The 8,629-nt window shown below is 40.9% G+C and overlaps 1 pseudogene; it reads right to left on the bottom strand.

Annotated features, from left to right (window-relative positions):
* Window positions 6,393-7,271, bottom strand: LOC100525908 (annotated as a pseudogene).

Raw genomic sequence — 8,629 nt, 5'->3', positions numbered from 1 at the left:
GGCCATGGGTTCCTTATGATCACAGGGGTCTTCCTTCCCCAATATGGAGACATCCTCAAGGAAGCTCCTTTTTCTCCTGTCCTCCATGTAATGCTGTGTAACCTTCTTACACTGATTCTTCAAATCCAGCCAATACCATCTGGGTCCCAACCGGTTCTGGTAGGAAAAATTGCACATCCTAAATGGTGGTAGAATAATAGATGTGGAACTAGAGGGACCAAGTAAGAGCTGCTAAGATACGATGAATACAGAGGTCCCTAGCACTGCTAAGGGAGGAGCACAAGAGAGTATGAGATCTGATGAAGGATCCCATTAATCATCCCGCTCTGACATCTCTCCTCAGTTTCCCTGTGTGTGTGCATGTGCGCGTGCACACACGGGATACGTATGTGTGCCTACCCTCGTCTCGCTTCCTCTCCGTGTCTCTTTCAGAGTCCCTGTTTCTTTCCCGTATCTTTCCTTCCTCTTGCTCACCAGTCCCTTTCAGACTCCTTCCCTCTCCAAACCTGCCTTTCCAGGTTGCTGAAAGACAGAGAGCTGACAAGGCAACTGTCTGGGGCCAGGAATGGTGCCATCTCTCTGAAAGCCTCAATGGTGACAATAACAAAAGGTATTTACCTAAGAGTTATTAACACATCAACTGTTCTCCCCTTGACTATTTAGTCATGTCATTCAGCACTAATGGACTTTTCCAATGGCAAACAGAAAGAGAAGAAGGAAAACAAACAGTGTATTCACACGGCTTGAGTCGGTGATCCCTGCCCAATCTGTGAAAACAGAGGTGATCTCTCCAGTTTGACCTAAGGACACGCCTCACCTGAATGAGAAGACACAGGATTCCGCGCCCGGATGGACTCTCTGACTCTCCGCGGAGGTGCTCTGTGAGGGGGAAAACAAGAAGTAAAGACCGTGGCTGCGTGGTACTGGGGAAAAAGGGATTCACGCATTCAACAAATTTCAGCTGCATATGGATCACAGCCAAGGTGCCATGCACTGCACCTTGTTACAGTCTTGCTACACGAGACAGACTAAGAGGCAAGGCCAAACGGCTAGTCTAAGTTCACACAGCAGGTTAGTCTAAGAGCCCACTCGACTCTTAACACTAGTCCACTGTACTGCATCCACCACTAACATCCATTCTCTCTTTAGGAGGGAGATATCTGGAAAACACCTTAACAGAACAAAAAGCCCAGGCTTTTGAGTTGGAACAATCTAAATTTCAAATTTCATGTCCTTACTTTCAAGCTGGGTGACGTGACCTTGGGCAAGTGACTTAACCTCTTTAGACCTTACCTTTCTTATGAACAAGCAGGCATTCTCAGTTGGAGCTCATACTTTCTGGGGAAGACAGCCAAATAACCAGGGTATTACATGGCAGTGTGATCAATGATAGGAAAATGCAGGAAGGTGGGACCGGGGTTCCAGTCATGACTCCATCACTAACTAGCCATGGGCCCTTAGGCAAGTTTCTTAAACTCTCTTGCTTTGCTTTCTTCATTTGTAAATCAACAGGTTGGACTAGATCATCTCTGAGGTTGTTCCAAATAGAAAGTTCCAGGAATTTATGAAAGTAAGTTTGAATGTAGTCCAAAATTTATTTAAGTGTTTATGATTCTGCCCTGGGATGGGCTGGTGAACTAAGGTGAACATGGAATTGTCTCTGGTGGTTTTCTAAGACTGTGGAGGTGGGAGGGGAGCAGCAGAGCCTGGATCCTTGGATGTATGTAGCCAGTTCCAGGGGAAGCTGCTCTTCAGCATCTAAGAACTGCGTCTCCACCTGAGGATATGGCTCATGGGGAACAGTGACGACTGGTATTTATGCAGTGCTTACTCTGTCAGACAGAGTACCAGGCACTTGTATAATCTCAGCGAATTCTATGAGGTAGGAAAATATCATTGTAACCATTTTTCCCTTGGGATGAGGAAATGGAGGCTCAGAATGATTAAACAGATTGCCCAAGTAGCAGAATTAGGACTTGCACCCAGCTCCCAAGCAATGACATTCTATCACATGAATTCTGAAGCTGCTAAAGGAAGCACCACCTGAGGTTTGAACAGCGGAGTGAAGTCCCTTCTTTCTTCGAGGAAGCTTTCTTAGATACAGGAAGTCGAATTTTGCCCCCTCCCCCCAAAAAAACCCAGATATTTGGGGCACTGAGTGTAATTTGAAATTCAAAACTCATGACAGATATTACCTTCTCTTGAGGCTGATTGATCCCCATAATGCTAATGATGGAACCACAGATGGGACCCCCAGGGGACTCCTGCAGCAGGAATGCATTACGTGTCCACAAATAGCACCTGTCTCAGTGAGTATGTGTATGGTGTGCGAGTGCTGCAGAGTAAGGGATACAGATGATGGAGAAGCAAGAGGTCATTTCTGGTCCTGACAACAAGCAAAGTCTTGACAAAAGAGTGGGACTTAATTGGCCACTGAAGGAGAGGAACTGCTTTCACTTTTAATATATAATTTTATATATTATAAATTTTATATAATTTATATACTATAAATTTTATGCAATTTTAATATAACAAAAATTACGTCAAATCATAATTTGAAAAAAGGAATATAGAAAAATAGTAAGTTAAAAATAGTAGGTTAAAAAATATCTCAAATTCCACCTCTAAAAATAACAGTTGTACATATTTGGTGGACATCTTTGCAAGTTGATTATTATTTTTTCTTTTTTTGATTTTTAAAAAAAAATTTATTAAAGTATAGTTGATTTACAATGTTCTTTCAATTTCAGCAAAGTGACCCAGTCACATATATGTGTGTGTGTGTATTCTTTTTTTTCATACTATCATCCATCATGTTCTAACCCAAGAGATTGTACATAGTTCCTTGTGCTGTACAGTAGCACCCCACTGCTCATCTATTCTAAATGTAATAGTTTTCATCTACCAACCCCAAACTCCTGGTCCATCCCCACTCTCTCCTCCTTCCCCCTTGGCAAACACAAGTCTGCTCTAATAAAAAGACAGATGGATTGAGGGCTAGAAATTGGGAGGGTGTTGGATATGGGTGAAAAGCATGACTTTTCAATGTGAATCTTTATATATCAATCACATTAATGTAACAGCTATTCAATTAAAAAGAATATATGAGTGTTTAGATGGACATAATTTTATAAAAATGTAATCTTATGCACAACTCAAAAATGAAAAAACATTCAACTGAACTTGAACTCAACTTGGAGAAAAAGAAATGGAAGGAAAATCTGAATTGAAATAAATATTTCTTTAATGTAAGGTATAACAGGTCAAAAAAGGTACCTCTAAGTTCATGAGAATGAAGTATAAAAATTTTAATTTTTTTTATACTTTGGAGCAATTATGCTTTCTAAAAGTACATGTTTCCATTTGAGGCAGGATTGATTAACTTCTTGTTATGAAATATGATGAAACTAACACTCACTCCTCTTATTTCCCTTCCTCTATTTCCTGATTTGGGTTAGTATATTTTAATATTCTTCCGGCTAAGGTTAAATATTTTTAGTCTTTTTGACAAAATCAAAACCCCAATTCTACAGTTGTTTGGTCAGATCTAAATTTAAGTGTGTTAAATGTCTGCCACCAGATTTTTTACCTTGGTTATCCATTTTGTATTCCTTTATTTTGATCCACCTCTTGGATGTCAGGATTTTATAACGTAATGCATTTCTATTAGTTCCTCCCAAGGGCACATTCTTCTCTTCTCTCTTTCTATTAGTTCTCAGTTCCCACTGGGGGTCCATGTAGTCGTTGAGGGATCCTTCAAGTCCAGGTATGGAGCATGTGACCCAGGCTGAGCCAATCAGAGTCATCTACATCCTTGTTGAGGGCTGTCTCCACGACCTAAACAAGTAGAATCAAAGTGAGTCTCAGGACGTTTTTTGCTGGGAATGTTGGGACATAGACTGCTCTTCCTCAAGACTGTGTGGTATGAAGATGTGCATCGTAGAGCTATTGTAACTTTTTTTTCCTCTATAAGGGAAGTTAATCTGAGGACAAAGTCAATACCCTGAAGGGGGGTGGGCTGAACAAACCAAACTTCAGAAAACTGGTGCTGGATCCTTGATGAATCATGGAACCCTGGATCAGGATGCACCTGAAGCCTTCCTTACTATAAGACCTTTCGTTTCCAGGAGCTGATAGATCTTTGCTTTAGATTTCTAAGTTTTCTGTTGATTTCAAAATGAAGAGTGCTAGTTAATACAGTTGTGAAGGTATCTGGTGACAGTACTGGAAAGAATATTCCTGCAGAGGAAAAGGCATGAGGTCAGAGAACAGAGAATATATGGTCTAGTATTTGGGAGTTCAGCTTTCTCTTGGGTTACAAGGGACCTTATTTTTGTTGAGAGGAGCAGACATTGTGGTGATGGCTTGCCTAACATATAAGTTATTTCCATACAGAAAGATTTTACCTGGGGCTGGGAAAATGCAAGGAAGCCAAGAACACAGTGGAAGAGATGGAAGATGGGAAAAAGGACTTGTCCTGACAAAGAGATGGAGACTACTTTGTTCCTTTGTGGCGTGTTTTAAGGCACTGGGTACAAGTTAGTTCTGGGACAAGTAGAGACAGAATCCTGAGTAAAAGAAACCTTAACCCATACTAGTGAAGGTGACCACTCTTTATCAGAAATTTCGACTGTAGTTGTCTGTCTACAGGACAAAGTCCTTTCCTGTAATCTCTTGAAAGAGTCTAGTTTTCGAGTCACCAATTTCTCATCTGATTGAAACTAAGATCCAGGACCACTGCAAGATGGACATGACCTTAAAAAGATCCCCATTGCCTTCAAAACTAATTTGCACAATGGAAAACACTGTCTTTTGGAAATATCTGACTTGGGGAATTTCAACAATAATCTCTGATTCTCACAGACCCCATATGTTGTAGCACTTGGCTCCAGCGCCAGATTTCTTGAGTTTGAATCCTGGCTCAATCACAATACTAAAATTACATTTAATCTGTGAAATTATTCATTGTGGTATTATATTCCCATTTTGCGGATTTAAAAAATGAGGTTCGGGAAGTTTGTGATTTTATCAGGTTCATGCAGTCAGTTAGTGGCAGAGATAGGACTTAAAATAAGGTCTACCTGGCTTCAAAGTCCTTATTTTTATCCTGGAACTACTTTTTTTTTTTTAACAATAAACTATATTTTCACTGATTTCATTTAGCATAATTTCAAAGTGAGATCTGTGCTCTAAGATGAGAAAAAGAACAGAGATCCTTAAATTTCATGGAAAGATTTATTTTTTTCACACTGTTCCTCTGAGAAGGGCATAAGGTTTCATGGGCCCCAATGGTAACATCTAACATTTTACCCCTGGAGATTTACCTATAGATACAGAAAGGAAAGATAACGCTAACATATAAGAATCAAACTTTAAGAGGGTACTAGAGTAAGAAGTCCTTGTGTTATACTCTACCCATATCTTTAGGGCCAGAATGAAATGACTGATTTTTTTTTTTTCTCTACAAAGTTCAGGGGTGTTTTTTTGGAGGGGGGGATTAATTGTTTTATTTTATTCTATTTTTTAAGCTGAAATATTTGGTCTTTTTTTTGCTGGTTTTTTAATTTTATTGGAGTATAGCTGACTTACAATGTTATGTTAGTTTCAGGTGTACAGCAAAATGATTAAGTTATACATATACATATATCCATTCTTCTTTAGATTTTTTTCCTATATGCATTATTACAAAATACTGAGTAGATTTCCCCGAGCCATAAAGTGGGTCCTTGTGGATTATCTATTTTGTATATAGTAGCACTGATCGCAACCTGATAATTTATCCCTCCCCTCCATGTTTTCCTTTGACAACCATGTTTGATTTTGAAATCGGTGAGTTTGCTTCTGTTTTGTGAATAAATTTTGTATCATTTGTATTAGATTCTGCATATAAGTGATATCATATGATTTTTGTCTTTTTTTTTTTTTTTTGTCTTTTTGCCTTTTCTAGGGCTGCTCCCGCGGCACATGGAGGTTCCCAGGCTAGGGGTCAAATCAGAGCTGTAGCCACCCGCCTACGCCAGAGCCACAGCAACACCAGATCCAAGCCACGTCTGCAACCTACACCACAGCTCACGGCAACGCCGAGTCCTTAACCCAATGAGCAAGGGCAGGGATAGAACCCACAACCTCATCGTTCCTAGTTGGATTCGTTAACCACTGTGCCACGATAGGAACTCCTGATTTTTGTCTTTATCTGTATGATAATCTTAGTATGATAATCTCTAGGTCCATCCATGTTACTGAAAATGACATTATTTCATTCTTTTTTATGGCTCAGTAATATTCCATCATATGTAGGTACCACATCTTCTTTATCCATTCATATGTTAATGGACATTTAGGGTGCTTCCATGTCTCGACTACTGCAAATTATGCTGCAGTGAACACTGGGGGTGCGTGTATCTTTTAGGATTGTGGTTTTTCAGTGTTATTCTTTTCTTTTTGTTTTAAATGTCAGAATATGTGAGAATGCTGTACTTATTTATCTTAATACACTAAAAAGAGTGGAAGTGTAAAAATTCTTCAGGAGTCCAAGGTGGGCCATGACTACTATGGATGGGGTTTACCCAACACACTAAGTCCAAGTTTGGTGACCATCAGCAAACTGGCACCTGCAGTCCAGCCTGCAGGCAGACATTTCCCAGAGTGGTAGAATCTCATTCCCATAATGCCTGCCAAGGTTCCAGGTGTAACTAAGAAAACCCAAATGTTCCTTGGATCCTGAGAAAACTAATAGGTACCCCAAACCTGATAAACTACCAAAGAGGAGCCCAGCAGTCAGGGTGGGGACACTACCTCCTTTTGCATAGGGAGTGATCCCATCAGAAGCAGGCAGTGCTGCATAACCAAAGTCAATCCAATGTCAAGGCACTAGTGGGCCAGAGTCCTTCTGCATTGTTTTCTTTTGCTTGGTCCAGACAGAAGATTACACAGGGTCTGAAACTCCTTCCCCAAGGTCTGCACAGGCCGATGAAGGGGCACAAGCCATCCTGGAACTAACTACCTTTTATCACTTCTGCCAGATGTCACTCTTACTGTTGCAGGAAGAACACCTTTCTCTGATTTTTCTAGAGCAAGGAAGAGGAGCCTCAGTGGTTGGTCCCTCAAACAGGGACAAGAAGTAGGGAAACAATTACCAGTCTCTACATTTTCTGCTTCTTCCACCTCTAGTCCTTTCCTTACATGCCTGCCAAGAAACTCCACATAATATATAATCTGAATTATGCCCTCTCTGTATTTTTTTTTTTTTTTGGTCCTTTTAGGTCCGCGCCAGCGGCATAAAGAAGTTCCCAGGCTAGGGTTTGAATCAGAGCTGCAGCTGCCAGCCTGGCCACAGCTATAGCAAGACCATGTCCTAGTGCATCTGCTATCTACACCACAGCTCACAGCAATGCCGGATCCTTAACCCACTGAGCGAGGCCAGGGGTCGAACCCACATCCTCATGGATACTAGTTGGGTTCATTACCACTGAGCCACAACGGGAACTCCCTCTTTTTATTTTAAAATATTTAAAATCTTCCCATTATCTACAGCTGCATTTTACATTCTTACCCTTCAAAAAATAAAATAAAATTATGGTCCAATAAAACAAAAACCCTCCTCAAATATCAAATAACACTTTAGACTTCTACTTCCAAATATAATACAGTAGCTCCCAGAAAAATGACTAGGAAAGTTTGAAGGCATTGACAGCTGGTAAGGCAACAAGGACTTGAGAAGACAAAATTCCAATGAAGAGGGAATCATGCAAGGGGGTGAGTTGACACTTAAAATGACTTTTAAATCTCAGGGCATTTTTCCATTTCAGATTTTAAACAAAGGGCCCAAGTAGGAGACAGCTACTAAGACACAGAGAAACTACAGAGGTTTTGATAGTCTTATGGGGCTCTTAAGACAAAAAGAATACACTTGAAGATAGAGTAACAATGAAAAGAGAGGGCTGGAGACCTGATCCCAACAATCCCTCACATTCTCCACCCGTCAATATTTGCCAAATTCTGAAACTGTCCATGGCAGGAGACTCATAAATGCAGGCTCCAAAAAGCAGAATGAAATCTTGTTAGTGTTATAATGTCAAAAATAATTCAGGACGGAACAGGTAGACCGAAGTAGAAGGGGCACTCGCGGGGATAACTTAAGTCATCCTGTTTTACCAGGACCTGTGCAAAATCAAGGCAGAGCTGATGATGAATCCCAGGGTCAAACCAGATGCAGGAGACATACGGGCCTGAGTCACTGAGACCTTAGCAAAGCCTGACCCATAAGAAAAGCTTCTGGTGTTTTTCTTGCTGACAAGAACCAGGGCAGGTATTCCCAGGGTCCAGGTCTCCAAGCTGCTGCACTGTCATAATTTGTCAAACTGGGAAGGGTTTGGAAATTTTTCCTGTGTCTGTGTGTGTGGTTGTACATACACTGGACCGTAGTGTGTGTGTGTGTGTGTGTGTGTGTGTGTGTGTGGTTGTACATACACTGGACCGTAGTGTGTGTGTGTGTGTGTGTGTGTGTGTGTGTGTGTGTGTGTGTGGTTGTACATACACTGGACCGTAAGCTCTTACAGGGCAGACACTAGTCATACTGCTTATTCCATCTCAGCATCACACAGTTCTAGGCATGTGATAAAGGTTGAAT

This window comes from Sus scrofa, chromosome 2, assembly GCF_000003025.6.
Source record: "Sus scrofa isolate TJ Tabasco breed Duroc chromosome 2, Sscrofa11.1, whole genome shotgun sequence".
Classification (NCBI taxonomy): Eukaryota; Metazoa; Chordata; class Mammalia; order Artiodactyla; family Suidae; genus Sus; species Sus scrofa.
Note: the sequence above shows the minus strand (reverse complement) of the source record. Positions and strands in the feature narration are given on the sequence as shown.